Genomic DNA, 16,466 nt, shown 5'->3' with positions numbered 1-16,466 from the left:
TTAAAGTAATGTCTGACTATTTAAGTATGTGTAGGAACGATATGATAAAGGAACTGACTTAAATGCTGGGAAAACAAAAACCGTGATAAAGAAAGAAATGAAAATAGATATATAGTACCTTAGTTGACGGAAATCCCGTAGAATAGGATTCTAAATTGTCTCTGGAGACATGAAAATGGAAGAAGGAATTAGGGAAAGATTCGAGGAGGCATGCCATTTATTTAATTCAGTCAGACAGAAGTACTTCAATAGGAGACACGCGTATAGAAAGAAAAGAGATTGGGGGTACTTGCAGATAGTTCCACCAACATTATGATATTGTCGTTATGGCTTCGGACCTTGTATAGTGAGTAAGTGGACAGGCAGAAACAATCAACAGAAAAGGTTGCCGCAGACCATACAAACAAGACTAGAAGCAAGAGAAGCGAAAACACAATCATTACAAACAATAATAAAAAATGAAATGTAGTGTATCAAGGTGGGAGTATCCAAATGAAATGGCTGAAGCAGTTTGAACATATTTAGTGAATTTACAGAGGTAACATGCCATGGTTAATGAAAGAGATAAGGATTTGTTTTCAGAATGAGTTTCTACAATGCGACATATTCTGTGTAATTGCATGTTTATTTTCGTCCTTAGTTTTACCACTGGATCATTTCTTCCGTTAACCCACAGTGAAATTGAAGTAAAAGGGGCGAGCAAGACAAACACCTCTTATTTCCTTATTGATTCAAGATATGAAAAAGAAATTTCCGGTGAATGACAGAATGCAGAGAGTCAATAAACTCTGTTGCCCCATTAATACTCGAAATTCTCGTATCAACAGAGACTATGCGGCAAGTACTATGTTTCATTTTCAATTTAACTTTTGTGATGTTGCTGACTCGCACTTTACTTTTCCAAAAACATGCTCTCCTGGGCTCTACTACACGGCAGTAGAACTACTGTTCGAGCCAAGTCAGGCTAAAATAGTATTTTGTTTGACAAGTTATGAGGTGAGCAAAGATCCAGAGGGTGCGAGTGAAGAAAGATTGCGAGTGGAAAGCACTCATGTTAGCAGCGCAGAATGGTAACTGTAGGCCTAATGTGTGATTAATACGCGATTGCACTGACACACCAGTTGCATGAAACAGGTGAGTACTTGAACCAGTATCTGGTGGCGCCACTCGTAGCTTATTTTTTACTTGGTTGACATGGCGAATCTTGATGTGAGATGGGTGTACCAAATGTCTTAATCCTTAAATAGGCTCATAGTTTTCGAAGTAATATGGACAATCCACGGTTTGATGCTGCATGAGGGAAACCGTTAAGTATAATCCCACCCATTGATCTATGGTAGTGATGGATATGATTTGCTGTGGTGTAATATTCCTTTCGCTCTTACTCGCTGGCTTCGATATATTGGCGTATGGAAAGGGGTGAAGTCTATAGCAGCCCAGTTACCACGACATGAAATATCGGCATAGCCAGAGGAGATAGTTATGGATGTGCAATGCGGTGTCAGCTGACTATGGCCTCTGGTAGTATCTGCTGCTCCCGGAAGTGAAGGCAGTGTCGTCGTGGCGCTGGTTTGCCGCAACCCTAGCTGATTCCAGTGGCAGAAGATCATGGACTGATCACCTGCGACGACAAACATTTGCTGTTTCACAGCTGCTGGTGTCCATTCCTGGGTTTTGCCAAAGATACAAGCCAAGACATGGGGTCATGTATGTAAATTCTGACGCTGATGAAATTCATATTTGATGTACATGTTCAATGTCCAGAGCAAAGGGTAACTATATTTTGTTTCGGTAACCTCTCGTGATGTATCTGGGAACTCTTGCAGTGCAAGTAACATGTGTTCGAAACACAATGTCTTATTGGCATCAAATGCTATATTGACACCATTGGGCATATTGGTAAGGAGACAGCACTCGGTTGTTTTGTCAAGGCCTCTTTTTTGGATACTAAGGTTACAATTCAGTCTTGCCGCTATTCTAGCGCCTGAGGGAGAGGCAACCCCTTCGATATTCCTTAGGTGCGGTTTGCGTAACATCAGGTACTAGAGCAGGTGCGAAACTAAATTTATGTTGAAGTTACCGATAGGTACATTTTTAAAATTCTTAACAGATGAGCATGGGTGGCTCCGAGAGTATAGCCGAACTGTCATTTTATTCACGCTCGTGTTTTCGTAGTACCCCCACGTGATGACGCCACAGGAAGGCACGAAACAGAAGAGCCGAAAATAAAACCCATTAACGTTCGGATCTCGCTGAATGGCTTTGAAGGGTCCCTAGTGGTTTCACCCCGCATACTAGAACGAAAATTGTGTCGCAGCACACTGCAAAATGGTGAGCTGACGTTCAGTCGGGTTAAAGCACTGCGATGTACATACACAAGGGCTGTAACGCCAATGGTGCGACAACAGCGTCTAACGTTGTCGAAAAAAGTCGTCCTGTCGCTCATCGCACTGCCAACTGTCGTTTCCGACGGCGAAACGCGTGGGTTTCAACGCCCCAAGGGAAGGGCCGGTTTCATTGACGCCTTTTATAACACCCCTTGATGCCTTTTTTGAGTGGCGGTGTCTCTGTAGTGTTTCCTTCCGCCACCAATAAGAAAACCGAGTGATTTCCACGGCAGGTGTCGCGGTTCTGACCTCCATCGTGGAAGAGGCATACGAAAGGCTGAAAAATGGGAAAGAAGGGTCCGGATCACCTTAGCATTATGTGGCACTTCCACAATGTCGTTGGGAAGAGTTGTTGTGAAATTTGGAGCCAATGTGACCCAAATTTCAAAATTTTCTCTCGCAATGGGAGACAATTAGGGGGTTTCGTAAAAGTGCTCCAATAATTTTTTACGTAATCTGTAATCAGATGAAGTAATTTTGGCACTGCCACTTCAAAAAGAATGGCGCAAGACGCTGTAATGGTGAGACATATTTGTACTTGTTAAAAGAGACGTGAAGAAACTGTCCCTACCACCTGTCCTAAACATCTGAGTGTTACAGGCTATATCTGGTAAATTTAAATCTCCACCTAAGACTATAACATGCTGAGAAAATTTATGTGAAATGTATTCCAGATTTTCTCTAAGTTGTTCTGCCACTAATGCTGCTGAGTCGGGAGGTCGGTAAAAGGAGCCAATTATTAACCTAGCTCGGTAGTTGAGTGTAACCTCCACCCATAATAATTCACAGGAACTATCCACTTGTACTTCACTACAGGATAAATTACTACTAACAGCGACAAACACGCCACCACCAGTTGCATGCAATCTATCCTTTCTAACCACCGTCTGTGCCTTTGTAAAAATATCGGCAGAATTTATCTCTGGCTTCAGCCAGCTTTCCGTACCTATAACGATTTCAGCTTCGGTGCTTTCTATCAGCACTTGAAGTTCCGGTGCTTTACCAACGCAGCTTCGACAGTTTACAATTACAATACCGAATGCTGCTTGGTCCCAGCATGTCCTGAATTTGCCCCGCACCCTTTGAGGCTGTTGCCCTTTCTGTAGTTGCCCGAGGCCATCTAACCTGAAAAACCGCCCAGTCCACGCCACACAACCCCTGTTACACGTGTAGCCGCCTGCTGAGTGTAGTGGACTCCTGACCTATCCAGCGGAACCCGAAACCCCACCACCCTATGGCGCAAGTCGAGGAATCTGCAGCCCACACGGTCGCTGAATCGTCTCAGCCTTAGATTCAGACCCTCCACTCGGCTCTGTACCAAAGGTCTGCAGTCAGTCCTGTTGACGATGCTGCAGATGGTGAGCTCTGCTTTCATCCCGCTATCGATACTGGCAGTCTTCACCAAATCAGATAGCCGCCGGAAGCCAGAGAGGATTTCCTCCGATCCATAGCGACACACATCATTGGTGCCGACATGAGCGACCACCTGCAGATGGATGCACCTTGTACCGTTCATGGCATCCGGAAGGAACCTTTCCACATCTGGAATGACTCCCCCCGGTATGCACACGAAGTGTACATTGGTTTTCTTCTACTCTCTTGCTGCCATATCCCTAAGGGGCCCCATTACGCGCCTGACGTTGGAGCTCCCAACTACCAGTAAGCCCACCTTCTGCGACCACCAAATCGAGAAGGTACCAAAGTTGGCACACCCACTTGATTACGACTCACTTGCAGGACGCACACCACAGTACGAAAACAATGGAAGGACTAGTGGACTCTAGCATTTGGAATTTACAATGACATGAAACGAGCATGACGACGACAACCTACCAAGCATATAAGGTGGAAACAGTGAACATTAATACCAAACGATCGCTTGTAAAGTTGCAACTTTTCAGGGACATGATGTACGCCATGGACGTGGATATCCTGCTGGTGCAGAAAGCCTATAGTGCAGCCCTTCTAAACGTGCGTGGTTACAGCACTTATCAAACGCTGACGCAGACCTAGGACGGAGCACCGGGATCTTGGTCATGAAGGGATTCCGGCGTGAGACCTCGATTGTACCGCTTCGGCCCGAGGTTTAGTGATGACCATGAATGGCATACGTACTGTCAACGTATGATGATACTCGTCTGATCAGAGAACGAAGCACTTCACGTGGTTGCGCTTCTTACAACAAATGGCGTGGCTATGGGGGAAGGGTCAACATGAATAAAACCAAGATTATGCACCTTGGACTGGGGCTGAACACTCTGCACAGTCAGATTATGACGTTGGACATCATGCGCTGCTGAGGGGTTTTGTTTACCCGATCGCTACGGCAATCAGCCGCGGCGAGCTAACGGCAACTGCTGCAGCACAGCCAACTGCACATTTGCAACAATTCGCTCCGAACCCAGGACCGGCTGTAAAGGATGGTGTATACCAGTGTTCATCTTGCCTCACGACTGTCACCCACACCTGGCACAGGCACTGCAGACGGCACATGGTATTGGTTACAGGTTAATGGCGGAATTGTATGCTATGCAGCCAAGGGATACTGTTTAAGGTCCATTACAAGACTTTATCACCATTCTGGGGGACTTAATCTCACGCATGTGTGGAACAAGGCTCTCGCTCTATACCTGCGAGCGACGTTACAGACTTGGAACCAACAGTAACACTCCTTCTTTCATCGTTTGGAACGCTGGTTGTGGAGGGCACAATATCGCCTTCTTTTTCCCTCGTCGTGCGGTTCTTTGTTGATTTTGGTTATGTTCATTTACAAATACCTTCCACGAGGATCCCCACCACCCGAGAGATACATCGATCTTTGTCATCATCGCAGCAATGTCGTCGAAGTTGAATAGTCTACGAGGGATTGGAGACAGACCTGGCAAGCTGTCCATACGCATCTCTTCACCACGGCAGCGAGATCGTCTTGGTGTACATTTATCACCACAAGACAGCCACACGCCAAAGGTTGTGCGACACTGACATGGTCAATATCCCACTGTGCCTTATATGTGGCATGCAGGATACCGGGGACAGTGTCTGCAGTGCAGTGAGGCGAAGAATGTTTGGTGGTTGACGCAACGCCTACTAGAACGACATTACGTTATGCAGCGTAACTCTGCGAACTTATTAGGCAGCATGTTTCATTACCACCCAGAGCGGTGAGAAGCTCCAGGGAGCAGTTTCACAGGCTAGGATATTCCTCCCATTGGAATGACAGGGATGTCACTTCGGCCATACATTTCGTTTTTTCCTTTTCCAGATGTGGTTCGGATTTTTTATGGAATACAAAAATAAAAAAGGAATTTAAATAAAACCACAATATTTCCTTACCGCTGCCTCTCCCTTATGCTGTCAGTAGACGAGGACACAGTGGCCAAGCCTCCAAGTCCGGTCTCTGTCCACTATGCCCCCCAATCTATCGCAAAAAAGGTGGTCAGCGTGACTGAGTGCCATACTGAGGACTCGGGTTCGATTCCTGTTACTGCTAGATACTCACCCTTGGTGGGAGGACAGGTGCGATGTGCACCTAACATCGTCAGGCCACGTGAGGAGCCGTTCGACCGATCAGTAATGATTTAAATGTGCCTTTCTTGGGTACTGAGATATTTCAATTAAAGTTTCTCAATGACAGACTATATTGCTGAGCCGTGGCGGCTAATATCACTATCGATAACTTTTAGCTGGCGTCTCACCAGTGGGCTCGGAATACTCCATCGTGCCGTTAGCTCTGTCTCGATTAGTCTTCAAAAGCGGCCGCTAGAGTCGCATCTACAGAGAGGCCTCTGAAGAGCGCGATGCAGGCTTTTAACGGGTAGTTTCCGCAAAGTGTGGAGCCGCGGACCGCAGCAGTGCTTGGAGCAACAGACACGCGGTGCAGAGCGGCACAACGTCTGTTGAGATCGTCGTTCATTCCTCTACGCCAGGGCTGGGCAGAAGACGAAGGTCGCGTTCGCTCACTTTGTGGGCAACTAGTTGTTCAGCTGTGTGTTCCAATTTCCCGCTTCGCGAGCTGTTTAAACGGATGTGCGTGTTTATGTTCCTTGAGTCGTCGTGTACGCCTTATAATTTGGCTCTGCGAGTCTAGGACTCTCATACTACTGAGTCTGTTCTGTATGATATGAAGTGTAACTGGGTAACCTCTTTTGATGCTAGTCAATTGTGAGGATGAGCATAATGCAAAGGGCATTTGATTCTAAAGCATTATGTCAGAGTGAAAAACACTAAAGAAATTACTTTTTCTTCAAATGGCTCTGAGCACTATGGGACTCAACTGCGGAGGTCATTAGTCCCCTAGAACTTAGAACTAGTTAAACCTAACTAACCTAAGGACAGCACAAACATCCATGCCCGAGGCAGGATTCGAACCTGCGACCGTAGCAGTCTTGCGGTTCCAGACTGCCGCGCCTTTAACAACATGTGGGCAGGGTGGGTTCTTCCTTGGCTCACGTATGAGGTAGAATGAAACAGCATTTTTACATAAGATATCCTTTATTGAAAGATTTGTACAATGGTTTCCTTACTGGATTGTTCTGGCTGGGAGAGCGGCAGCTGTGTCGTTTGCGAAGCCTTCTGCTGCGTTAGCGGCGGCGCCTAATTATGCCTGGCGGTGTGTATCTTGCGTTGCTGTTTTGCCCAGTTGACTGGAGACACGCAACGTGAGGTGGCCCGTTTAATTATTGAGAATGAAGTCGTGAATCGGATGGTGATACCTTGGATGTGGCGTCCCAGTGTTTCTCTTCTCTATGCGGCCGCGTGTGAGAGTGTTAAGCGTCGGCCAGCAGAGCGGTGTGGCGGGGGAAGGCCAGTGTCCTGGACTCGAACAATGGACTCCAGCTTGCCAGTCTTCGGCTGTCAGATCATCATCACCAGCTCACAGGTGACTGCTGATGTGAGGCCGTCTCCTTCCCGTCCTCACGAGTCACCCGGGTACGTAAAAATCAGTCTTCAAATACCTTCTATCTTCTGTCTTCTGGCGGCGAGGCTACTGCTTTCTATTCCATTACAGCGGCGGACTTGGTGCTTCTGTGTACGATGTAGTCTCTTCCTGCATGACGGTCTTCAGCACCGACTGAATTATTCTGGAACTGAACTCGAACCGAAACTGAACTGAAAAACTACTGCATCTCACGTATTTATTTACTTCAGTTCACTGGAGGTGAACGACTTCACGGTCATTGCCTATTCTGTCACGTTGAAAAGCTTCTCGAAGAATCTTCTTAACGCCGGTCATTGGCTCTTGGAATGTAGGCAAGGGCCTTTGATCACATGTGACAATTGAGAAACACGTGAGCCGGGCGGGCGATGCCCTGACGGCTGAATCGACACCTTCCCCTTATGTAGAGAGGGCGATGGCTTCTCCTGAACGTGCTGACTTGCAAGCGCCGGCTGTTGCCACTGCTGCTCTGCCCACTGTTTGCCACTGTGTAACTCTTCTAAACTAAACTAAGTTTTTCATTTATTTTCTAATTTCTACTTCACTTCACATTGAATTCACTAATTTATTCACCTATCTTAAGTACCACTCAACAGAAGAAACTTGTCCTAACAAATTTGTCATGCTTAATGTTTTTATCGTCCCATCTAGTATTTTTTTAAAAATGTGTTTGTTTAAAATTCTTATGCGAGAGAACCAGGTGTTTCTAAGTTTTAATATTTGTTTTCACGATGTTTTAGAAGCTGGTGGGCTCTCTGACATCATTATTATCCAGTCCTTTTAAGCATATTGTGAGCTCCAGCTAATGATAAGACCACCGCGAATTGTTTATTACATTCCTTCCTGGAAGAAATTACAGCCTCCTTTCTGCAGTTCTCTGCTAGCGAAGCTTATTTCATAGGGCGTATCAAGTTATTGGAAGCTCTCTATACGTGCTATCATGTTTAACTATAACTTTACCAATAGTTAAATCCAGTTAAACAGTTATTTTCCTCAACAGTTCTTGCTAAGTTTCTGGGAGAGTGTTTCGTGTCGGCAGCTTGTTGCCGCATGGACCTAGTTTAACAGAGGACGTGTGCATGGCTGTCGAGCTTTTCCTAGCACGGCTTCTGTTCTTTCTATAGCCCTCCACCGCAGACGATCTGGTAGGTGTCTCTTCTGTGCCATACTGCTCCGTCTGTGACTACGCACACAGCAATTGTAGATGTAGGGCTACCCGGCAAACACTAACCCGTTTGATAGGTGCCCTGACGTTAATGTTGGCGTGGTTGTTCATTGACCGGAATGCCATCTTGCATGGAGAACACAATCGTACGGACATCTGTTGTCAGTTTGTATGATTATATTGTGTATTGGACATAGGAGCCAAAATAGCGGTTTGTTTAATTTTGGATCTGACTACGACTAGGAGAGCAGTGCGCTGGTCACATGCCCCTCCACTGTGCATCCAATGACATCAATGGCAGAAGGTGACACGGCATCACTTTGTTGTTGTTGTGGTCTTCAGTCCTGAGACTAGTTTGATGCAGCTCTCCATGCTACTCTATCCTGTGCAAGCTTCTTCATCTCCCAGTACTTACTGCAACCTATGTCCTTCTGAATCTGCTTAGTGTATTCATCTCCTGGTCTCCCTCTATGATTTTTACCCTCCACACTGCCCTCCAATGCTAAATTTGTGATCCCTTGGTGCCTCAGAACATATCCTACCAACCGGTCCCTTCTTCTTGTCAAGTTGTGGCACAAACTCCTCTTCTCCCCAATTCTATTCAATACCTCCTCGTTAGTTATGTGATCTACCCATCTAATCTTCAGCATTCTTCTGTAGCACCACATTTCGAAAGCTTCTATTCTCTTCTTGTCCAAACTATTTATCGTCCATGTTTCACTTCCATACATGGCTACACTCCATACGAATACTTTCAGAAACGACTTCCTGACACTTAAATCTATACTCGATGTTAACAAATTTCTCTTCTTCGGAAACGCTTTCCTTGCCATTGCCAGTCTACATTTTATATCCTCTCTACTTCGACCATCATCAGTTATTTTGCTCCCCAAATAGCAAAACTCCTTTACTACTTTAAGTGTCTCAATTCCTAATCTAATTCCCTCAGCATCACCCGACTTAATTCGACTACATTCCATTATCCTCGTTTTGCTTTTGTTGGTGTTCATTTTATATCCTCCTTTCAAGACACTGTCCTTTCCATTCAACTGCTCTTCCAAGTTCTTTGCTGTCTAAATCTTTGCCGATGCTACGCTATCGAAAAAATGTTCAAATTCGTGTGAAATCTTATGGGACTTAACTGCTAAGGTCATCAGTCCCTAAGCTTACACACTGCTTAACCTAAATTATCCTAAGGACAAACACACACACCCATGGCAGAGGGAGGACTCGAACCTCCACCGGGAGCAGCCGCACAATCCATGACTGCAGCGCCTTAGACCGTATGCTATCGTGACCGCCTTTTTGCAGCATCCTCCCGCTGAGTTATTTTAATGTCTGGCGGTGAAGGCTGCTACGGCTCTCTGCCGAAATGTTGTGTAAATGCGTCGTTACGGAAATGCACTTGGGCTGTGTTTGGTGACTGGGATATATTGGCCAGTACTTAATTTCTACTCAGACTCCTGTGAATTTTGTTTGTTCATTTTGTTGCTCCCTGCGTTGAGATAGCTGGTCTGGAGTGAAACTACATATGTAAACATATACCTGGCAATTCTGTAGTCACGTTGGATTGAAAGTGCAGTCTGTTGTTAGGTGGAGCAGGCTGAATGGCCCCGTGAAGCTTGCTAGGCTATGGAAACACAAATTGGCCATCTTTACTCACAGTGGTTCAGTACACATGCACTATTGTGTCTCCGCTGCGACAAACTGAGCTGCATTAATGGTTGCGACGGAAGTAAGTTCGGGCAGGCTGGATGCAGAATTTGAACACCTCTGACTGCAACAGTCTTCATTATGGAATGCCCTGAACTTGAAACTTCCTGGCAGATTAAAACTGTATGCCGGACCGAGACTCGAACTCGGGGCCTCTGCCTTTCGCGGGCAAGTGCTCTACCAACTGAGCTACCCAAGCAAGACTCATCCCCGTCCTCACAGCTTTACTTCTGCCAGTACCTCGTCTCCTACCGTCCAAACTTTACACTCCTGAATAGAATGACCTGGTTAATACGAACCTATTTGTAAATTCATCTTTTTGATCAAGTTTGGCTCAAATCTCACTCAAGACGTAGATAAGGTAAGGTAAACTTATACAGATGGCCATACCGTAGGTGCAACCACAACGGAGGGGCATCTGTTGAGAGGCTTGACAAACGTGTGGTTCCTGAAGAGGGTCAGCAGCCTTTTCAGTAGTTGCAGGGGCAACAGTCTGGATGATTGACTGATCTGGCCTTGTAACACCAACCAAAACGGCCTTGCTGTTGTGGTACTGCGAACGGGTGAAAGCAAGGGGAAACTACAGCCGTAATTTTTCCCGAGGGCATGATGCGTTACTGTATGGTTAAATGATGATGGCGTCCTCTTGGGTAAAATATTCCGGAGGTAAAATAGTCCCCCATTCGGATCTCCGGACGGGGACTACTCAAGAGGACGTCGTTATCAGGAGAAAGAAAACTGGCGTTCTGCGGATCGGAGCGTGGAATGTCAGATCCCTTAATCGGGCAGGTAGGTTAGAAAACTTAAAAAGGGAAATTGATAGGTTAAAGTTAGATATAGTGGGAATTAGTGAAGTTCGGTGGCGGGAGGAACAAGAGTTATGGTCAGGTGAATACAGGGTTATAAATACAAAATCAAATAGGGGTAATGCAGGAGTAGGTTTAACAATGAATAAAAAATAGGAGTGCGGGTAAGCTACTACGAACAGCATAGTGAACGCATTATTGTGGCCAAGATAGATACGAAGCGCACGCCTACTACAGTAGTATAAGTTTATATGCCAACTAGCTCTGCAAATGATGAAGAAATTGATGAAATATATGATGAGATAAAAGAAATTGTTCAGGTATTGAAGGGAGACGAAAATTTAATAGTCATGGGTGACTGGAATTCGAGAGTAGGAAAAGGGAGAGAAGGAAACATAGCAGGAGAATATGGATTGGGGGAAAGAAATGGAAGAGGAAGCCGTCTGGTAGAATTTTGCACAGAGCATAACTTAATCATAGCTAACACTTGGTTCAAGAATCATAAAAGAAGGTTGTACACATGGAAGAATCCTGGAAATACTAGAAGGTATCAGATCGATTATATAATGGTAAGACAGAGATTTAGGAACCAGGTTTTAAATTGTAAGACATTTCCAGGGGCAGATGTGGACTCTGACCACAATCTATTGGTTATGTACTGTAGACTGAAACTGAATAAACTGCAAAAAGGTGGGAATTTAAGGAGATGGGACCTGGATAAATTGACTAAACCACAGGTTGTACAGAGTTTCGGGGAGAACGTAAGGGAACAATTGACAGGAATGGGGTTAAGAAATACAGTAGAAGAAGGATGGGTAACTTTGAGGGATGAAGTAGTGAAGGCAGCAGACGATCAAGTAGGTAAAAAGACGAGGGCTAATAGAAATCCTTGGGTAACAGAAGAAATATTGAATTTAATTGATGAAAGGAGAAAATATAAAAATGCAGTAAATGAAGCAGGCAAAAAGGAATACAAACGTCTCAAAAATGATATCGACAGGAAGTGCAAAATGGCTAAGCAGGGATGACTAGAGGACAAATGTAAGGATGTAGAGGCTTATCTCACTAGGGGTAAGATAGATACTGCCTACAGGAAAATTAAAAAGATCTTTGGAGAAAAGAGAACTACTCATATGAATATCAAGAGCTCAGATGGAAACCCAGTTCTAAGCAAAGAAGGGAAAGCAGAAAGGTGGAAGGAGTATATAGAGGGCCTATACAAGGGCGACGTACTTGAGGACAATATTCTGGAAATGGAAGAGAATGTAGACGAAGACGAAATGGGAGATACAATACTGCGTGAAGAGTTTGACAGAGCAATGAAAGACCTGAGTCGAAACAAGGCCCCGGGAGTAGACAGCATTCCATTAGAACTACTGACGGCCTTGGGAGAGCCAGTCCTGACAAAACTCTACCATTTGGTTAGCAGGATGTACGAGACAGGCGAAATACCCTCAGACTTCAAGAAGAATATAATAATTCCAATCCCAAAGAAAGCAGGTGTTGACAGGTGTGAAAATTACCGAACGATTGGTTTAATAAGCCACAGCTGCAAAATACCAAAGCGAATTCTTTGCAGACGAATGGAAAAACTAATAGAAGCCAACCTTGGGGAAGATCAGTTTGGATTCCGTAGAAATATTGGAACACGTGAGGCAATACTGAACCTACCACCTATCTTAGAAGAAGGATTAAGGAAAGGCAAACCTACGTTACTAGTACTTGTAGACTTAGAGAAAGCTTTTGACAATGTAGACTGGAATACTCTCTTTCAAATTCTAAAGGTGGCAGGGGTAAAATACAGGAAGCGAAAGGCTATTTACAATTTGTACAGAAGCCAGATGGCAGTTGTAAGAGTCGACGTACATGAAAGGGAAGCAGCAGTTGGGATGGGAGTGAGACAGGGTTGTAGCCTCTCCTCGATGTTATTCAATCTGTATATTGAGCAAGCAGTAAAGGAAACAAAAGAAAAATTCGGAGTAGGTATTAAAATCGATGGAGAAGAAATAAAAACTTTGAGGTTCGCCGATGACATTGTAATTCTGTCAGAGACAACAAAGAACTTGGAAGAGCTGTTGAACGGAATGGACAGAGTGTTGAAAGGAGGATATCAGATGAACATAAAAAAAAAGCGAAACAAAGATAATGAAATGTAGCCGAATTAAATCTGGTGAGTCTGAAGGAATTAGATTAGGTAATGAGACACTTAAAGTAGTATGTGTAGTTTGTTACTTGTCAGCGGAACAACTAATGATAGCCGAAGTTGAGAGGCTACGAAATGTAGACTGGCAGTGCCTAGAAGAGGATTTCTGAAAAAGAGAAATTTGTAAACATAGGAGATAGATTTAAGGGTCAGAAATACTTACGTGAAGGTACTTGTTTGGAGTGTAGCATGTATGTAACTGATGCATGGGCTACAAACAGTTCAGGCAGGAACAGAATATAAGCTTCTGAAATGTGGGCTACAGGCGAATGGTGATGATTAGAAAGGGTACATGATGCACCAAATGAGGAGGTGCTGAATAGATCTGGGGAGAAAAGAAATTTATGGCAGATCCTGTCTAGAAGAAGGGGTCGGTTGATAAGACACATTCTGAGACGTCTAGGGATCATCAGTGTAGTGCTGGAGGGAAATGTGGGGAGTTAAAAACTATATATGATGACCAAGAGCAGATTCAGATGGATGACAGTTGTACCGAGATGAAGAGGCTTGTACAGGACAGCGTAGCATGGAGAGCGGCCTCAACCCTGTTTTCGGACTGAACACCACAATGGCAACAACTCTATATGTATGGGCCAACTTGACGTGGAATTTTTTGTTTATTAAACTCTCATATTCGATTTCAACAGCATCAGGTTTCGCTACTAATAGTGATGCACACCGTGCACATATCTTGCAGATGGGCGCCCCTTTCAGCCTGCGCCCCAAGCAGTCGCTACTAATTGTGACAGGTTCCGTACAGAAACCTCACAGTTATGGCGCCTCTGGCGGCTCCCCTAACAGTTTGGTGCACCAAGGAGAGGCTTGTGTCACTTGGGCCACAAATATGCCTGACTGTAAGTCTGGAAGCGATTGCTTCTCTCTTTCATATGCAAACTCACAAAATGGTAGCACTTCAGTGGAGCCTCGACATTGCAATCCACTCCCGCCTTGCCCCGAATCTTTTCACAAATATCTGATGAGGTATTGTACAAGCCCTATTGAGAGATGGTGCTACATACCAAGACGCTTGTTCAGTTCTACACGAGAGCGGCATTGCTCTCATACCAACAACATCTCGCCTGACCCGAACCGAGAAACGTCCGCCACAAGCAAGTTCACATTATACGCAATAATGCAGCGAAGTCTGATAGAGTTACAGCTAGAGTAAGCTACTTTTTTGTCCTTCATCAATGTACACATTTTATTGCGAATGCTTCATCAAAGACGCAACCAACGTGTGGGCGAGTCTGAATTATAGTGCTATCTGTACTGACTTCATACAAGTAGCCTTGTGATCAATTTCACTCCTAGTGGTGGTGTCACATGTGTGGTCCAAATAACATCCTGAAGAACGACAAACGGCTGTACGAATTCTTCTCTATTCTTTACCAGTTTCGGTCGTAGCGACCATCGTCACAATACATCACATGGCTAAGCGTTTCCTTTCCATAATCTGAAGATCCTCAAAGCTATAACATGCTTACATGGCATACAATGACTCTAAATAGCATATAACTAGCCTCACTATAGCTCACAATAGAATATGAAAGAAAACAGCATGGGGACTGATCATAGTTCAGGTTATGTCCTCCCAAATAATAGCGGGTGGACCACCTAGCATCAGAATCAGCTAGAACTGTGGCAATCCAACGATATCATAACTCCCCCCGCACCTGCAGCGACCATACCCAGCTAACTCTGAACTAGTCGTCCTTAGGTATCACTTCCGGCCTTGACACGATATACTACCGCTACACGAGCAGAGGAAACTGAGAGGTGAAGTCTTGGCAGCGATGGAAGTTGAGCTCCTCACCAGTGACCAAGACAGCGAGTTTGGTGTTTCAGGAACAAGCTAACATCACACCCACCCCTTACTACTACACGTGAGTATGCATTCGGCAGCTACTCCTCTGCAACACCACACTCTGTAACGGACCGCGGTGGGGGGTGGGGGTGGGGGGGGGGAGGCATTGTTTCAATCTTTTCGCGTGGGGTACCTGATCTCCTATCCTATCTGGGCTTTGTGGGTTGTGTCGGCAAGTTAACGAGACAGGACTTTGTCGAAGGTGTGGATACCTGCAGAACGATGGACGGATTTCAGGATACCTCCTTATTGTTACATCAAGTTGGAGCGGATACAGGCGAGCACTGTGGTCCAGTAGACACAGACTGGAATCGATGCGTGGCGTCTTCGTGCCTCTGCATTGGAGGCAGTCGTCACTCAAGGCCACGAGCGCTGCTGAGCAAGTGCTGAGTAGCGTCGGCGGCGGCAGCAGCGTCCATCAGAAGCTAGCGCAGGGTTACATGAATGTGTGGCGAAAGGACAGACGCAACATATTGATATAATCTGATAAGCCTTGCTGGGCAACGAATCCACCTTCTTCTCTGCAGATGCACAAATACGTCCTACCTCCTGTGGGCATCTCAGAGAGCGAGTATGGAGGAGATGGACAGGTGGGGCTCAATGGCTGTGCGGATCGGTCGTGAGGCGAGCCGAGATAGTCCGTGAAGTTGCGATAACACTGTGTCCCGTATGGTGACGTGGTTACTGCACCTGCCTAATAAAAAGGACATCCCAGGTTCGAATCCCGGTCCGGTACACATTTACACATTTTCACTCGTCGCCGCCGATTCCGCGTAATGGCTCTGAGCACTATGGGACTCAACTGCTGTGGTCATCAGTCCCCTAGAACTTAGAACTACTTAAACCTAACTAACCTAAGGACATCACACACATCAATGCCCGAGGCAGGATTCGAACCTGCGACCGTAGCAGTGATTCCGCGTAATGTCCCAATGCAGCTGACAGCAGTGATCTCCTCCCATTCCTTTCCTTTCTTCCCCTCTCCACCCTTAATTTACATGTAACACAGCATTCTTGCAGTCCTACTGCATCACGCGGAAATCTGGTGTAGGCTTGCTTCATTTCAAGTGTAGCCCAACGACGTCGAACGTAATACCCTGGGAAGCGCGGCCTGCAGCTGGGTAGAGGGAGCTATCTGAAGCGAGATACAGATCTGTTAAATACAGAGCTGTTAAATACCATCGGAGACAGACTAAAATCCTGTCTCACACCCTTCTCAACCATTGTTTCCCTTTAATGCCCCTCGACAAGTATAACAGCTGCCTGCTTCCTCTACAAGTTGTAAAGAGCTTTTCGCTCCCTGTGTTTTGTTCCCGCTACCTTCAGAATTTTAAAGAGAGCATTCCTGTCAACATTGTCGATACCTTTCTCTACATCTATAAATGCTGTAAA

At 45.4% G+C, this 16,466-nt stretch overlaps 1 non-coding gene across 1 annotated transcript; it reads right to left on the bottom strand.

Moving 5' to 3' along the window:
- Positions 1-10,326: 10,326 nt before the first annotated feature.
- Positions 10,327-10,401, bottom strand: Trnas-cga. The gene has a single exon. It is a non-coding gene; the product is annotated as a tRNA-Ser (tRNA).
- Between the last annotated feature and the right edge of the window lie 6,065 nt (positions 10,402-16,466).

The sequence above is a fragment of the Schistocerca americana genome, chromosome 4, assembly GCF_021461395.2.
Source record: "Schistocerca americana isolate TAMUIC-IGC-003095 chromosome 4, iqSchAmer2.1, whole genome shotgun sequence".
Classification (NCBI taxonomy): domain Eukaryota; kingdom Metazoa; phylum Arthropoda; class Insecta; order Orthoptera; family Acrididae; genus Schistocerca; species Schistocerca americana.
This window is presented reverse-complemented; position numbering and strand designations above follow the sequence as displayed.